This window comes from Podarcis tiliguerta (assembly GCF_965153285.1).
Source record: "Podarcis tiliguerta genome assembly, chromosome: 6".
Taxonomy (NCBI): Eukaryota; Metazoa; Chordata; class Lepidosauria; order Squamata; family Lacertidae; genus Podarcis; species Podarcis tiliguerta.
The window spans coordinates 79322400-79338810 of NC_139539.1; the positions used below are offsets into that span (position 1 = coordinate 79322400).

Sequence of the window (16411 nt, forward strand, 5' to 3'; positions counted from 1 at the left end):
GTTGTTCCCACAGGTCCTGATAGCTAGGGACGATGGGAGTTGTAGTCCAACAACAGCTGGGGACCCAAGTTTCAGGCAGTTGGAGGATTGAAAAAGTTCAGCCAACTCTTATTTCAGATCTGGGGTGTATTCAGTTTTACAGTTTCCCTTCATTGGACTAGTTGTGCACATCCTTCCCAGCAGTTTAAACTGCAGATACATTTGCTTTGGCTATGCCGCTGGTGATTTCTGTAGCAGCACAGCTGGGTTTTTAAAAGTGCAGTCAGCAGAGAGCCAGCTGAATGCAGCACAGTATACAAATATTTAGACAAGCAGGTCTGTCTCTCACATACTGCAAGAAAGACCTGTCTTACGTTATTGTGCCCTCAATAATAAAGTGGAGCTGCCTTCACATAGTTTTATAAGTCCATATATAAGTTTGTGTCTAAACCTATTGAAATCACTAGGCTTAAATTAGTCTAATTATACATAGGATTGAAGTCATAATAGATTGAGAGTGTGCAACTACACAACTATAATATATGAAGTGAATATATGCCTGTTAAGGTTTTTGTATGTGGCAGTGAGTCAAAGTCTCAATCACATGTATAAAATGGAACAGAAATACAGTTCCTTCAACTCTGTTGCACCATTTTTTTCAGCCTTTGGTTCTCAAATGTTGTTGAACAACAACTATCAGGCTCAGTCATTTTGGTCAATGGCCAGAGATGATAGGAATTGTAGTCCCAACAACGTCTGGGGACCTATGCTTTCAATGTATATACCATACCTATACCATATGGTGTGAAATGACCTTGTGACATAATGAACACAAAATAAATATGCTGAAATGCAGCTTCCAAGTTAACACAAAAGCAAGTATGTACAAATGTATACAGTGGATAAGCATACCCACCTGTAAAACATGTCTCCCTGGTGGTAACATTATTTATTTATTTATTTGTTATATTTTTATCCCCACTTTCCTCCAGAGAGCTCAAGACGGCATACATGGTTCATTCCCTTCCCATTTTATCCGTATAACAACACTCAGGTTAAGCCCAAGGTCACCCAGTGAAATAGATAGCTGAGTGGGAATTTGAACCCTGTTCTCCCAGGTCCTAGTCCACATTCAAACCACTACAGTTTATTGTACCTCTGCATATCTACGAAGCAGTTAACTTACCAGTAGAAGGCATGTGATTGAAGGCCATATCTGGAGAAAACTTGTCACAGCTTCCTTATGGAATAATGGGCCTCAGAAGCAAATTGTCCAACAACCAACTTTTAATTCATAATGAAACATTAATTCCATTGACAAGTAATGCACATTTCTCTTTCTTAAATCCGACTACAGGAGCTAATGAATAAAAGGAAGTAGTACTATGAAAATGAGAACTGTTTCCACTGCATTTTCAATTTAGCAAGCAAAAATAATAATATTTCAGTTCAGTAAGAGAAATATATTCCCCACAACAAAGCATCTTACAGATCTGGGAAGCATCACTGCAATTTTATTTAAGCAAGTTTGTAGAGAGATGAATGAATACCTTTCAGTATTTGAATGAGGTTTATTTCTTCACTTTCTCTCATGAAAATATCCCTTCTGGCCCCCTCGGCAACCTCTTTCATTTTTAGATCAGCTATTTATGCAGTATAAGCAGTGATATTTCTAACAAAGGCCCTGAGGAAATTAGTAAGTCAGTTGGTCTCTCTTCTCTAGAGTTACCAGAATCATCAATAATTCAGCAAACGTTCTGTTTAATATAGCATTTAGGTAATTGGGTACAGTTGGCCAAAAGAAATGGACTTGAACATGTTGAAAAGCACTGTGGTTCTGGCTTTAGAATGAGGTTCCACAGCAATATTTTAGAGAGCTTCTTCCTCAACTAATTCACAAAATTAAAGTGTACTTTAAAATCTGAATGCCACTGGTACAAAGAATGATAGACCCACATGTAGAGTCTCGTCATGCTTCCACTACAGTTTATAAAGATCCCACAACAGCTGATCAGCTACCAAGAATCATGAAAAATGGGCCACCATTGGTTCATCAATGTGGACAGCAATCTTAAAAACACCGAAAAGGCAGTAAGCTCTATTGAACACAGTAGGATTTACTTCCAAGTAAATATGCTAAGGTTTGTGCGGTTAGTTTCATTTGGAAATAACCAAAGAAGGGAGATAAAAAGTTTGAAGAATATTCTTTGGGTTTTTCCTTCATATATTTGAGTAGCAAGGGGAACGGGTGGCACTGTGGTCTAAACCACCTAGCTTCTTTGGGCTTGCGAATCAGAAGGTCAGCAATTTCAAGACCATGCAATGGGGTGAGTTCCCTTTGTTCTGTCCTAGCTCCTGACAACGTAGCAGTTTGAAAGCATACCAGCGCGAGTAGATAAATAGGTGCCGCTGCAGTATTTAAAAGATATTGTTTTGGAAATACAATAATTATATAGGTCTCGTGGAGGGCAGTTAAGTAAACCAGCAAGAAAAGTAGAAGTAGCTATACAAACTACAGGCAGTAATTACTGGAAGACGACCAGAATATCGGTTCGCCAGCTAGTGCTCCTAAACCTCTAAGCTAATTGATTTCAATAGGACTTAGGTGCATCTAATGCTTCTCTGGACTGGGAACAGAAAATATTGGAACTAGTAAGTAAGTCAGCGTGATATTAAATTGATTTCAAAGGGTCTGTTCCAAGTAGGACTTAGTTCGATATCACCCTCAACCTGCAGTGGGTCAAATCGTTTAAACGAAGCAGCATTGACAATGACATGCTTTTGTCATAATTTTGTAGTGATAAGGTCTTGAACAAGGCATTCTTCTCAGATAATGGCAGTTACTTAGAATTCTGTGCCCATTGTATTGGACAGTGATGGAATAATGACAGTAGTGGAAATTTATGAAACCTAAGGGAAAGGAATTTCCTCATAAATTTGTTTTGGTTTCTCAATGCCTGCGCTTGCTAGAACTTATTATGACATTACATTCAAAGTCTTGGATGCAAACAGTTTAATCCCTAAGGACTCAATACCAGTTTTGCTCTGCTGAATAGATGGCAGGCATGCTGGAGGAGCCGTGCAGTCAGTGCATATTCCCTCCACATGGCTAACCATGTAACTTCCATGATGTGACTAGCAATGTGAAACCTTGACCCTGTTCTTAAATGTGAATCTTTCTGTTTTGGAGGGGCAATGCATTAGGATAATAACAAATAGCACCTTAAGTTTCAATATGATATGCCATTACCATTAGGAAGTGGGCTAGGAAATGATTTAGAGGCATATATGGTGGAATTCTACTGCTACTGCTGTGTTAAGTATGTCCTGCAAGCTGCCTAGATAAGAGACCATTCAAATCTTCGAGTATAAAAAATAAGAGCAAGGTATACATTTGTGGCAGTGTAACCTGTGTACTGGAATGCAGAGGATTTCTGCTTAGCAGAGGATGAGATGATCTAAAATGCAGGGAAGGAGTGGCAGATTGAATCTACTTATCCATAATTAATTTTCTGCAATGGGACTGCATGGCTAGAATTAAACCCTATTGGGTGAATAATGGCTAAAGAGAATCAGTTTCAGGAACAAAAGCATTGAAAGGGTTCTGCACCCCATACCACCAGTCCATGCTGCATTGTATAGGAATTTGACGTGGGTTAAACCACTGTGCTGCTTGGGCTTGTCGACTGAAAGGTCAGCGGTTCGAATCCCCGCGATGGCGTGAGCACTCATTGTTCGGTCCCAGCTCCTGCCAACCTAGCAGTTCAAAAGCAGCAGTGCAAGTAGATAAATAGGTACTGCTCCAGCGGGAAGGTAAACAGCATTTCTGTGCACTGCTCTGATTTCGCCAGAAGTGGCTTAGTCATGCTAGCCACATAACACCCAGAAAAACTGTCTGTGGAAGCGGACAAATGCCAGCTCCCTTGGCCTGTAAAGCGAGATGAGCGCTGCAACCCCAGAGTTATTCGCAACTGGACTTAATTGTCAGGGGTCCCTTTACCTTTACCTATATTCTCAGTACTAGATCCTGATTTTGGGTGTCCTTCAGTGAGATGCACTAGCTGCCCCCTGGTAGCCCATCCCCTGCCACCAGGTCAGCTCGCTGCCTTCAGATTCCTCTGTCAGTGACACTTCAGAGCAGCATAATAATAATAATAATAAATTAGCATGGCTCAGACCAAGCAGTATCTCCATCAGACCCTGCTGCCAGGCACCTGAGTTTGAGCCCACTGCTGACTTTTGCCTCTGCTTGATGTGGAAAGCAATGTGGGTGTCTTACCTTACAATTTCCATGCTTTTGTGTTTGCCAGTTTTTGAGTGCCTTCTTTTTTCGTTTAAATTGAAAGGGTGGTGGTTGGGGTTTTTTATGTTATCATCGCTTTCATATAAATTATAATTAACCAGTAGACATAGATATGGAATCTTACTTTTTCCTACCTTTCATATGCAGATCCAGATACACAGAGAAGACATTTTAAAAAGACACTTTAGTAAAGATTTGCATACGCCCTTGATCTTGAAATTATAAAATTTGACATAAGGTTCATACTTCTAAGTACAATATTTAATGAGATGCAGAATTTTGAAAATGGCAGTGTTCACTAAAACATCTATGTATTGTGGGATTTGTAAGGATGTCTACTCACTGAGGAAAATTTATCTGTCAAAGATCATCAATCAGCAGGAATTTTCACATTTAATCATTATATTTGGTTGGCTAAGAGTGATCATCACCTTGAGATAAGACAATCAGTTCAGCACAATCTTACATGATAGAAAAACCTCCAGGATAACCCAGTGGTCTAAGATAGCCTTGGAGAGTGGTTGGCAAAAGACTAGGTAGAGATAGCTCCTATGCTTTTAACAGCTGCATGACAGATAGAAATATAGATGAAGCTCTTCCCATTACATTTATTATAGCAGCTATGATTCCAATTGCCTAACTATGGAATCTTTTTAAGATTCTTATGGTGAATCTTTTGCCACTTAATAATAAAAAAAAAACATACCCAAAACTTAAGATGGGTTTATATATTGGTTAAATTGACCCATTTCCCCAGACTTTGACTGCATTTCTCAATTATTATTTAAAATCACAAACACGAAAAGTGAACTTTAATAGCAGACTTTATTCACCCTTTTAAAATATGCCTCTTTTGCATCTTTCTGAAAGCGAGATAATCGTGTCATGTTCTGAACTGCACAATGATTGATAGTCTCAGTCCTTGGGTTGCAAACAATTACCTGCTTGAAAGGAAACTGAACAAAACCAGTGTACATTGACATTTAACTTATCTCTATGGTTACAATTTAGTTTTTTAAAATAAATGCATCAGTTTCTGTATCTGACAGTGCCCATTTAAACATACAATCCCATCTTAGAAAATCAGGAACTGTAAGATGTTTCCATATCAAAGGGGCTTTTAACAAAGGTAGAACTGAGGTTTTAAATGTCACAACTTAACTATCCAAGGCCTGGCATGTTTCTCTGACTAAGGTATTTGCATTTTATGAGAAAACACAGCACTGGAAAGCTTAGCCAAATCCACAACAACATGTACGGTACTTGCCTATGACGTTAAACAAAACTATATACCTAATTCACTTAACAAGGCTGTTTCTGAAGTAAATGTTGCTTTATTTACAGTTGGGCTGGTAAGTCATATGAGAAACCATTTAACTATGCCATATTTATGTATATTATGCCTCCATTAATCCTCTGCTCCAGTGGGTAAAATCCAAATGATATTTCCATACAGAAACCTAATTTATATAGTATAGCAAAACAGCCCAATAATGGAACTGATGAGCCCCACCTTGTGTCATAGAACCACAGAAGTGTAGAGTTGGAAGGGATCATGAGTCATCTAGTCCAACTCCCTTCAATGCAATAATCTTTTGCCCAACATGGGACTCCAGCTCATGATCCTGAGATTAAGAGTCACATGCTCTACCAATTCACTATCCCTCTTCAAAACATTCAGCTCATTATTAACTGCTATATAGCATGGAAAGCTCAGTTTTTTTACCAAGGACAAATTAGACACTACATGCAGATACACATAAGATTACAACAACATCCAGGGCTGTGGTGCTTGTGGCCCTCCAGATGTACTCCAAAGCAGCCCCAGCCAGCATCATCAGTTATCAGGCTGTAGTTTGTTAAGGCTACCAGGAATTGTAGTTCTGTGAAGCATCTCAACAACTTTCAGCACCCTTAACAAATGACTGTTCCCAGAATTCTCCGATCAGAAGGTGGGTGGTTTGAATCCCCGCAATGGGGTGAGCTCCCATTGCTCGGTCCCTGCTCCTGCCAACCTAGCAGTTCGAAAGCACGTCAAAGTACAAGTAGATAAATAGGTACCGCTCCGGCAGGAAGGTAAACAGCATTTCTGTGTGCTGCTCTGGTTGGCCAGAAGCGGCTTAGTCATGCTGGCCACATGACCCAGAAGCTGTACGCCGGCTCCTTCAGCCAGTAAAGCTAGATGAGTGCCGCAATCCCAGAGTCATCCGTGACTGAACCTAACAGTCAGGGGTCCCTTTACCTTTACCTTTTAAGAGCACTTTAAATATATGGTGTGGATATGTTCTGCAGCGTTCACCCAAAATTTTATTTTTATCGAGTGGTAAGCCATTCTGGGGACGCGGGTGGCGCTGTGGGTAAAACCTCAGCACCTAGGACTTGCCGATCATATGGTCGGCGGTTTGAATCCCCGCGGCAGGGTGAGCTCCCGTCGTTCGGTCCCAGCTCCTGCCCACCTAGCAGTTCGAAAGCACTCTTAAGTGCAAGTAGATAAATAGGTACCACTTTATAGCGAGAAGGTAAACGGCATTTCTGTGTGCTGCGCTGGTGCTGGCTCGCCAGAGCAGCTTTGTCACGCTGGCCACGTGACCCGGAAGTGTCTCCGGACAGCACTGGCCCCCGGCCTCTTAAGTGAGATGGGCGCACAACCCTAGAGTCGGACACAACTGGCCCGTACGGGCAGGGGTACCTTTACCTTTACCTTTAAGCCACTCTGGGAGCTTTTACAGCTGAAGATAGAAATGCTTTAAAAAAGGTACAAATAAAACCACCAAACTGTAGAGTTGGAAGGGACCCTGAGGGTTGTCTAGTTCAGCCCCCTGCAGTGCAGGAATCTCAACTAAAGCATCTATGACAGATGGCCATTAAACCTCTGCTTAAACACCTCCAGTGAAGGGGAGTCCACTGCCTTCCAAGGGAGTCTGTCCAACTGTGAAACAGCTCTTACCATCAGAACGTTCCTGATGTTTAGTGGTAATCTCCTTTCCTGTAACTTGAATCCGTTGGTTCAGATACTACCCTCCTCTAAAGCAAGAGAAAACAAGCTTGCTCCATCTTCCATGTAACAGCCCGTAGATATCGAAAGATAGCTATCATATCTCCTCTCAGTCTCCTCTTTTCCAGACTAAACTAAACATGCCAAACTCACCTAGATCCTTTTCACACGTACTACTGGCAAGCCAGGTTTTCCCCATCTTATATTTGTTCAGCTGGCTCTTTCTGCCTATGTGCAGATCCTTCCATTTGTTCCTACTGAAATTCATTTTGTTAGTTTGGGCCCACTTTTCCAATCTGCTAAGATCATATTGAATCGTGCTTCTGTCATCTGCGGCATTAACTACCCCTCCCACTTTGGTGTCATCTGCAAATTTGATGAGCATCCCCTAAATTCCTGCATCCAAGTCATTTATAAACAATGGGCCAAGGACAGAACCCCACTTCCCACTTTTTCCAGGATGACAAGGAACCATTAGTGAGCACTCTTTGGCTTTGGACAGTCATCCAACTACAACCCACCTAACAGTTACCTCATCCAGCTCACAGCTTTTCTGCAAGCATTTAATGGGGGAATTTGTCAAAAGCCTTGCTGAAATCAAGATACACTATGTCTACAGCATTCCCCTGACCCACCAAGCTTGTAACATGGAAAAAGAAGAAGAAGAACCGAGATTCGACCGGCATGTCTTATTTTTGAGAAACCCATGTTGCGTCTTACAGCATCATTTTCTAACTGCTCATAGTTTAATTATTGTGTGAAAGCTACCATATTCTGCATGGTGTAACAAGAGGTTGGGGAACACACCAGGGGACAGGCTGAAAACAGTGCCTTCTGTACAATCTAGAAGTTTTATTTGAGTGAACCTCAAAGTTCCTCCAAAGGTCATGATCTCAATTTATTTTTGTATAAATATTTTGTAGACACTTATTGTTACACAACAAACATGAAATAAAGAAACCAGTACAAACAGTAACCAGAGTAAATGGAGAGTGGAGTCTTTCAGCTCAGCTGATGTATGCGGTGGTTGCTTTGACCACATGGCTTCGCAACTACTTTTAAGACCTTTCAAGCCCTCATACATAGCAGAAGGGAGAATTCTCTACTATAAGGACAACACTCCTTTCTCTATCAGCACGGTTTCCAAAATCTCCAGTGATATATTCATGATCTGTGCACATTTTAAGTAAAGGATAGAATTTGGATGTTCAGTGTTGGATTAAGCACACAACTATTATATGGTATGCCAGTTTGGATAAATGCCTTCAACCAGGCTACTGAAAGACTGAAGCTTTCCTTTGAGGGGGGGATGGTGTACCAAATTGTGTCTGCTATGCTGCCCTATGTCTAGAAAGAGACCAAAGACTTTTAGTAACAAAAGTATGGCTGCGAATGTTTACGTTTTGGTTGTATCTGCATTATAGATCAGAACCTAATAGTCTTGCTGTGGCCATGTTAGCTCAGGATGGCTAAGAAGGATTGTGAACAAAATTAAACATATAGGTATCTCACTAAACTCCTTGTACTGCTTATCACAAAATCCTGCATTTGAGATAATTAAATGCAGATTGTTAGACAATGAATTTCAATAACTTAGTAGCCAAATCAAAAATAACTAGGGTTCCCCCCTGATGCCATTTTTACACCTGAAAACCAGGACCTGTCAGGAATTTTCCTGACGTATGGCAAGTCTAGAAATAGCATCTGTGCAAGGCTGGGGATGGTGCAATGTGGACAGCCAATGGCAACTTATCTCTCCCATTTGACCAACCCAAATCAACACAGGTCATACATGCTTGCAAGACTGAATGTGCTACCTTCGGCAATGCTACAGGGGAGATTCCAGAAAATACCACTTGCAGAGAGACTATGCACCTGTAGGCAGAGTCATATAGAATCAGTCATGCATGTTCTTTTGCACTGCCCCTTGTATCAGACGATTTGATCTAAGTTCATTAATCAGTTGGTTGTTAACAGGGAGTGGCATTCAGATGAATGTAAGGTAGCCTTCCTTATTTTTGCTCAGGGTGGGGATAGGATGGAGATAGTAACCAGGTTTCTGCAACAAAATGAGGATTAATGAATGTTATACATTATTTTAATCACTAGATGCAGATTTTGCCGAGTGATTTTATTGTTCTGAACTTTACTGGAATATTGTCTAGATGACAATAAAGGTTTGAGAATTGGGATAGAATTTGAAAGCACTGCAGCTGCAAGACTTACATCCCCTGCAATAGCTCTGTGGGTTTTCTGTTTGTATCAAGAAGGAGAAATACAGAAGTGTCAGAGCTGACGACTCTGCTGCATTTATCTAGAATCGGATGCCACTTTACCAGGACTGATACAATCCAGGTGATTTATGCCATAATAGCTGGAGTAATCCCATAGGATATGGCTACCAAGGCTTCCCTTGGTGATTCCTCTTTCTTTGTGATTCTGCTCCCCTTTAAACACAGGTTCAGTTCTCTGTAAGTTCTCTGTTCTCTCAGTGAACAGATCACAATTTCCAGGTAAATAATTTTCCCCCACCAAAATTGTCACCCATACATTATTTCAGTCAGCAGAGTACTCACAAATGTTTCCCTGTTCACATTGCTTTGAGCATTTGAGACATGCCACTTGTTTTGTTCATAATTCATTTCTTTAAAATTCCTGTGGCTGAGTCGCTAATGAGTTGAGTTCTTGACATTGCCGTTCTTTGAACGTGTAAATCACTATGAAAATATCATTAGAGTCTGTAAAAGGAGTGGAAAGAGAGAAAGCAAAAGCCAGGTATGACTTATTAATTAGGTCAATGTTAAGGATAAAATTGATAACATTGCCAAAAGTTTAGCAGCACTGGAGAAGAAGGAAACAAGTGTTGTGGATGGAACATGCATCCCTGTCCTTCCAAAATCCTGCCTGTCAGAAAAATAATTATTATATGAAAGAAGATGTTCACCTACTGAACTGATTTAACCATTGGTTTTTAGGACCTTTAGCAGTTCGAAAGCACGTCAAAGTGCAAGTAGATAAATAGGTACCGCTCCGGTGGGAAGGTAAACGGCATTTCCATGCGCTACTCTGGTTTGCTAGAAGCGGCTTCGTCATGCTGGCCACATGACCCAGAAGCTGTACGCCGGCTCCCTCGGCCAATAAAGCGAGATGAGCGCCGCAACCCCAGAGTCGGTCACGACTGGACCTAATAGTCAGGGGTCCCTATACCTTTACCTTTAGGAACTTGGAGCTTGGAAAGCCGCTTCTATGGTGGCTCACCTCAGAATATGGTGGCTGTTTTACCCCTTCACATGGCAGATAAACAGCACTTATAATATGTATTCCAGAGGTGATTTGGAAAAGAGATTGGTTTCTCCTGAAGTGCACAGAGGTAATGTATATTTCAACCAATTTCAAGCTAGAACTAGGGAAGACTTGGAGAGAGCTTGTACATGTGACTTCATTTTTATTTGGCAGTCCTGGGGAAGGAGAAAGTCTGGCTGGTGTATCAAGAGTTCCATGACAGTATGTATTTTGGATAATGCCCCACATATCATTTACTCTTCCTGTATCACTCTGGCTCTGGAACTATCCTGTGTTGCTTAGATCTAGGCTGTCTTAAAGACTATATTCCCTCATATAACCCTGCCTGGGTTTTGAGATCTTATGGGGAAGCCCCTTTTCAGTCCTGCTACCCTCACAGGCACACTTTATGGGGACATGGAAAAGGGCCTCCTTGGTAGCTGTTCCCAGACTCTGGAAATCCCTCCCTGGAAAAGCTAGACTGGCTCCCTCCTTGTTGTCTTCAATGCAGTTCTCACAACTTTTACTTAGAGGTAGCTCTTGCCAATTTCAGTTGGATGTCAACCTTCATGCTACAGCACCAGTGGTGAACCATCTAGTTAGTCCTCTCCTCTTGTCACTTTCCTACTTCTTGGCCTCTACTTTTTTCTCTCACTCTCCCTGCCTGCTTTTCGTGAATGGCAGAAGCAGATGCATAAAGGTGTACGGATGAACAAATCTGCCAGTTTCGGCTCTCTCCATTCCCCATTTGAACTTGGGACCTGTTGCATGCAAAGCACACACTCTCCCAATCATACACAACCCTTCCCAATGTTGAAATTAGAAAAACAGATGCGAAAATCATGTTTTGCCCATGAGATTAGAGATGGTATAGTGTCATGACAAAAAAAATGGCTTTCCACATTTGATCTGTTATACCCCATAACGGTAATACAGTGGTACCCCGCAAGACGAATGCCTCGCAAGACGGAAAACCCGCTAGACGAAAGGGTTTTTCGATGCGCTTCGCAGGACGAATTTCCCTATGGGCTTGCTTCGCAAGACGAAAATGTCTTGCGAGTCTTGAGGTTTTTTTCGCTCCCCACCCCCTTTTTCTAAGCCGCTAAACTGCTAATAGCCTTTTAGCAGCTAATCCGCTAATCCCTTAAGCCTTTAATAGCCGCTAATAGCCGCTAAGCCGCTAATAGGGTTGCTTCACAAGACAAAAAAACCGCTAGACGAAGAGACTCGCAGAATGAATTAATTTCGTCTTGCGAGGCACCACTGTAATTTTAAATTCTCACAGCATTTGTACCCTCAATTCACTTCTATGACCAAAATTTATAAGACCTCTGAGTCCAGCACTGGGTATGCAAAGCCACATCCAGATTATCAGATTTCATGGTTTGTAGGTGGACATGAGTATAAACTATTCCCACATTAGCATTTTCACTTACCTTGCTTTGCAGGTAGATTGCCCTGGAGAGGAATCGTGGGGAATGCCCTGCCCTCCTAACCGCCATGGATAGGCTGAATTTGAATTCTTGGTTTGGCGGGAACCCAGAAGCCATTGCAACGGCCAAGAGGCATGGCAACGGCCAAGAAGGAAGGGGCATGGCTGCAGTAGGATGGGGAGCCCCATGCTGGGCCACAAACATTGCCCACCATTGGATTGGTGAGCGGCCATTTAGGGCCTCTGAGGGAAATACTAACACTCTTATTTCCTAATTAAACACAAAAGTGTGAAATGTAACCAGATATGTTCACAGTATTTCTTGGGATTTTGATCTCGTGAGGTTAATCAAAGAAAAGGGTTATACAAATTAATTTTTTAATACATTATTTTATTTTATTGCTCTGTGTGCACAATAACTCTCTGGATTTTCCATTGACCCCCTTTTAAAAATCTTCAAGGAGAATATTTGACTCTGGGGTTGTTTCTTTACCTCCACTGAAGCTTTTTTTAAGAGACTGCTGAAGGTTTGTAATGATGAAGCAAGATTATAAAGAAAAACAGTCATTACTCTTGCAGCCCTTTTTTCTTCAATTAGTATTTCTAATCACATTAGACATGTTTCCAGTATCCAGAGAGGATGCCTGATCCCTACAGCTATCGTGAACCATTAACTTTAATTAAAATTTACAAGTCTAATGTTGTTACATCTGCTAAAAGCATTAACTGCCATGTTAATTACCAAAATGTTAATGTTGCGTTAAAATATGAATGTTCCCTTTTGACAGATCCTCTCTGGTCCCACACTCCACTCCCCCACCTTGCTGGAACGTGTCCTAAAAACTGCAAAATCTGAAGGAAAAGCATGAGCAGGAACTGAAATAATAAACAATACCAGTAAAAACTTTATCTGAAGATAAAGCTTCCTGGCCAAAGATCTGGCAAAGATCAGTGTCTAAAATAAATACGTAATGATTATTTCATGTCTGACATACTATGTTAAAATTGCAAAACTTTATTTAAAAAATACTCCATAAGGTTGGGATAAATTGCTCCATAGAGGAACTAGATACTTATACTGCATATTCACACAATGTGGATTTTTTGGTTTTATTTTGCAGGTTAATGTAATACATAAGACTTCATTCTCAACTCCTTACAACTTTTAGGGCATTTGAGTTCAGGAGGGAGAAAGAGGAAATAAACCCTCCTTTCATTTATATTACTTTGGGAGTGGGTCTCAGAATTCATATTTGCATGAATTAAATTATATCCCTTGTCTGGGATATAAAGAAAAGTGTATTTATGGAATGCATATTCAGATATTAGCCCTCAAGTGCAGGTCTGTTCACACAAAGTTGCAATTTCACAAACAGATTTCCTACGGAAAAGTTACAGAGGAGACTAACCTGGACCACTAGCAAGAGACGCAGACAAATCACCAGTTGGCACAGTTCCCACAAAGTGTTTGCACAGAAATGAACCTGTAACATATACAAAAAATAAATAATCATTATTGTATAAGCATGAAGTATATGCAATGTGCAAGAAAATTCCCTTTTGGTGTGGTGGATCAATCTCCATGCCAGATAAAGTAATGTGGGTAGCAGCCCATACTTTTCACCTACATTCATGTCTGAAGCTATATGAAAACCTAGGATCTGAGCTCTAAGATTGAATCCTTTTCTTTGCCGTTTTGGTCTACTGCAGAGCAAAGATATACACATGGAAGCTCAGGAAACCAAAACCCTGATATTCTAATTCCTTTTCTTCTGATTTTATAGGGTCATATGCATCACTTGATATCTAATTACTCCACAATTGATGGATTGCCACTGAATTGTTCACAGTCCATTGAAAGGCATTATGTTGAAGTAAGCAGAGGCGATAAAGTGAGGTGAGGTGATACAGTTGTTAGTGTCTGTTCTGCAATGACTTCCACCAAAATGGAGAAAACCTTACAGGTGCATAGGAACCAAGCATAGGAAACACAGGCCTCAGTTTATTCCTGTACACTTTGAAGCTATCCTCTAACAATGGTTTCCTTCTATGTCTCGACTTGTTCCTACATACTAGTTTCACTTGATGCCAAACCTTTAAATTATAAACAATAAATATGCATATATAAAACAGTCCTTAGTCAGGCATGAGATGAATTGGATCCTCTTGTGTTGTTGGACCAGCTCCCATCATCACTGATCATTAACCATGCCGGCTAGGGCTGATGGAAGCTGGATTCTAAGAACATCTGGACCGCCAAAGGTTCCGTATCCCTGACTTCCATTATACACATTGGTGTAACTGCAGTCTTAGATGTCACTTCTCTAAATGCATTCATATCTTTCAAAAAGTAACACGCAAAGTGATTGCGAGAGGAAAGTGCATTCTGGCTGAGGCCCAATGTGGACTTTAAGAAGTAGTAAGGGCAAAAGAAGCAAAATTTTCAGAAGGAAAAAAGAAAACCATTTCTCAGTCTAATACAGGCGGTGCCAGAGATGGTGTGAGATTTTGGGAAAGTACTGCTGGTGTTGTTGGGTCTACGGTGGCTCCTTCACACATCCAACCCATCACCTAATGCTGTGGTCACCATGTGATAAACATTCAGGTTTATCACCAGCTGTTAAATAAATGGTTGGAAATAAAAGTTGATATCCTCCTTAAAAATCAGCAAAAAAAGTCCATCAATTTCAATGTGATTATGTTGTGTGTTTTCAGAAACATTTCTTTTTTAAAAAAAGATTATTTGTGGTGCATAATAAGCCAACTCAAATCATGAGCCAAATGTGTGATTATTTTATTCCCTGTAAAGAACAATGAGACTGTCATAATGTAGCTGTTAAAATTAAGCAATCAAGAGAACAGGACGCTGAAGTGTACACTTCTGACAAGCAGCATAGAAGATCTACAGGCAAAATTAAGATTCACGCCCGTAAATTTAAAATATAGGATATGGCATGGAGTTTAACAGTACTTATTTGCAATCATACTGAGAAATTAGGTGGCATACTGTTAACTTCAGTCATTAAAATAATTATTCAACTTAGAAGAGATGTAACACAATTATATGCTAATTATGAAATTTGCCACAATCTTTAGAAGATCAAAGATTGAACACCTTCAAAAACTATAATACATAAACTCTAACAAATCTGTATACTAGGCCAAATGTTGTATTAGTTGCAAAATGTAACTTCTTTCTAATAATTATTTCTGGGTTCCATATTTCTTGCATATTCAAAATACAGGAAATAAATGGCTTGGGATGGATGGGAATCTCCTATAACTTCTGGTTTTGAGGAAGCAAAATCAAGTTACGTTCTGAGGAAGAAGTATTTTTGTGGATATTTTCTCAAAGCTCTCCTAGCATGGTATGATTGGGTTTTAGCACGGTTCAGTGGAGGCTGGTCCATTAGGGCAAAGTGCTCTGCTAACTTCATTCTGTCCTCAGCGATCCTCCACCTCCTTACCTCCTTACTTGCAAGCCCAGGAGGTCGCCCTGGCTGTCAGCTTCTTCCTTAGTCTCAATGTTGCCCTTGTAGAGCTCTGCGGGGAGATGGATGGGGCAAAGCTAGAATTACTTGACTCCGCCTCTCATTGGCTCTGGATCCACTTAATGTTGCTCTCACTGCCTTCTCCCTATCAGCAACAATGGGCACTATCCACCACTGGCACAGATGCTGTGTTGGGGAAAGGACTTGTGCAAACCACTCAACCTAAAAACTGGTACCTGGAAAAGGGATGCACTAACTTCTGTCCTGTTTGGCCTCCTTTCTTCCCTGCACTCCCTGTACTCAACTGCTGTATGTTGTATTTACAACAGGAGAATACATAACCAGGATGTTTAAATTGTTGTTGTTGTTGTTTAGTCATTTAGTCATGTCCGACTCTTTGTGACCCCATGGACCAGAGCACGCCAGGCACTCCTGTCTTCCACTGCCTCCCGCAGTTTGGTCAAACTCATGCTGGTAGCTTCGAGAACACTGTCTAACCATCTCGTCCTCTGTCGTCCCCTTCTCCTTGTGCCCTCCATCTTTCGCAACATCAGGGTCTTTTCCAGGGAGCCTTCTCTTCTCATGAGGTGGCCAAAGTATTGGAGCCTCAGCTTCAGGATCTGTCCTTCCAGTGAGCACTCAGGGCTGATTTCCTTAAGAATGGATAGGTTTGATCTTCTTGCAGTCCATGGGCCTCTCAAGAGTCTCCTCCAACACCATCATTCAAAAGCATCAATACTTCAGCGATCAGCCTTCTTTATGGTCCAGCTCTCACTTCCATACATCACTACTGGGAAAACCATAGCTTTAACTATACGGACCTTTGTTTAAATATGTTTAAATAGTTAAGACATAATTAATCTGTGTTGAGTGATCCTAAATAGGCATGCAAGAAGTGGTGCCGATGGATTAGGTTATTATCAACCGTT

General features: G+C 40.9%; 1 protein-coding gene across 16 annotated transcripts in view; it reads left to right on the forward strand.

Annotated features, from left to right (window-relative positions):
- LOC310679760 (uncharacterized protein) overlaps positions 1 to 16411 on the forward strand; it is a 111930-nt gene that overhangs the window by 1119 nt on the left and 94400 nt on the right. For 9 of the 16 annotated variants that reach the window (XR_014512500.1, XR_014512501.1, XR_014512502.1 and 6 more), the window contains exons 1-2: positions 8744 to 9632; positions 13776 to 13888. The exons of 1 other annotated variant lie outside the window; for it this stretch is intronic. The gene's annotated coding sequence lies outside the window, so the exon portion shown is untranslated. Of the gene's footprint in view, positions 1 to 609; positions 1506 to 8743; positions 9633 to 11831; positions 12214 to 13775; positions 13889 to 16411 lie in introns of those variants that run through there. 6 more of the 16 variants (XR_014512498.1, XR_014512494.1, XR_014512497.1 and 3 more) reach the window with 6 other exon arrangements.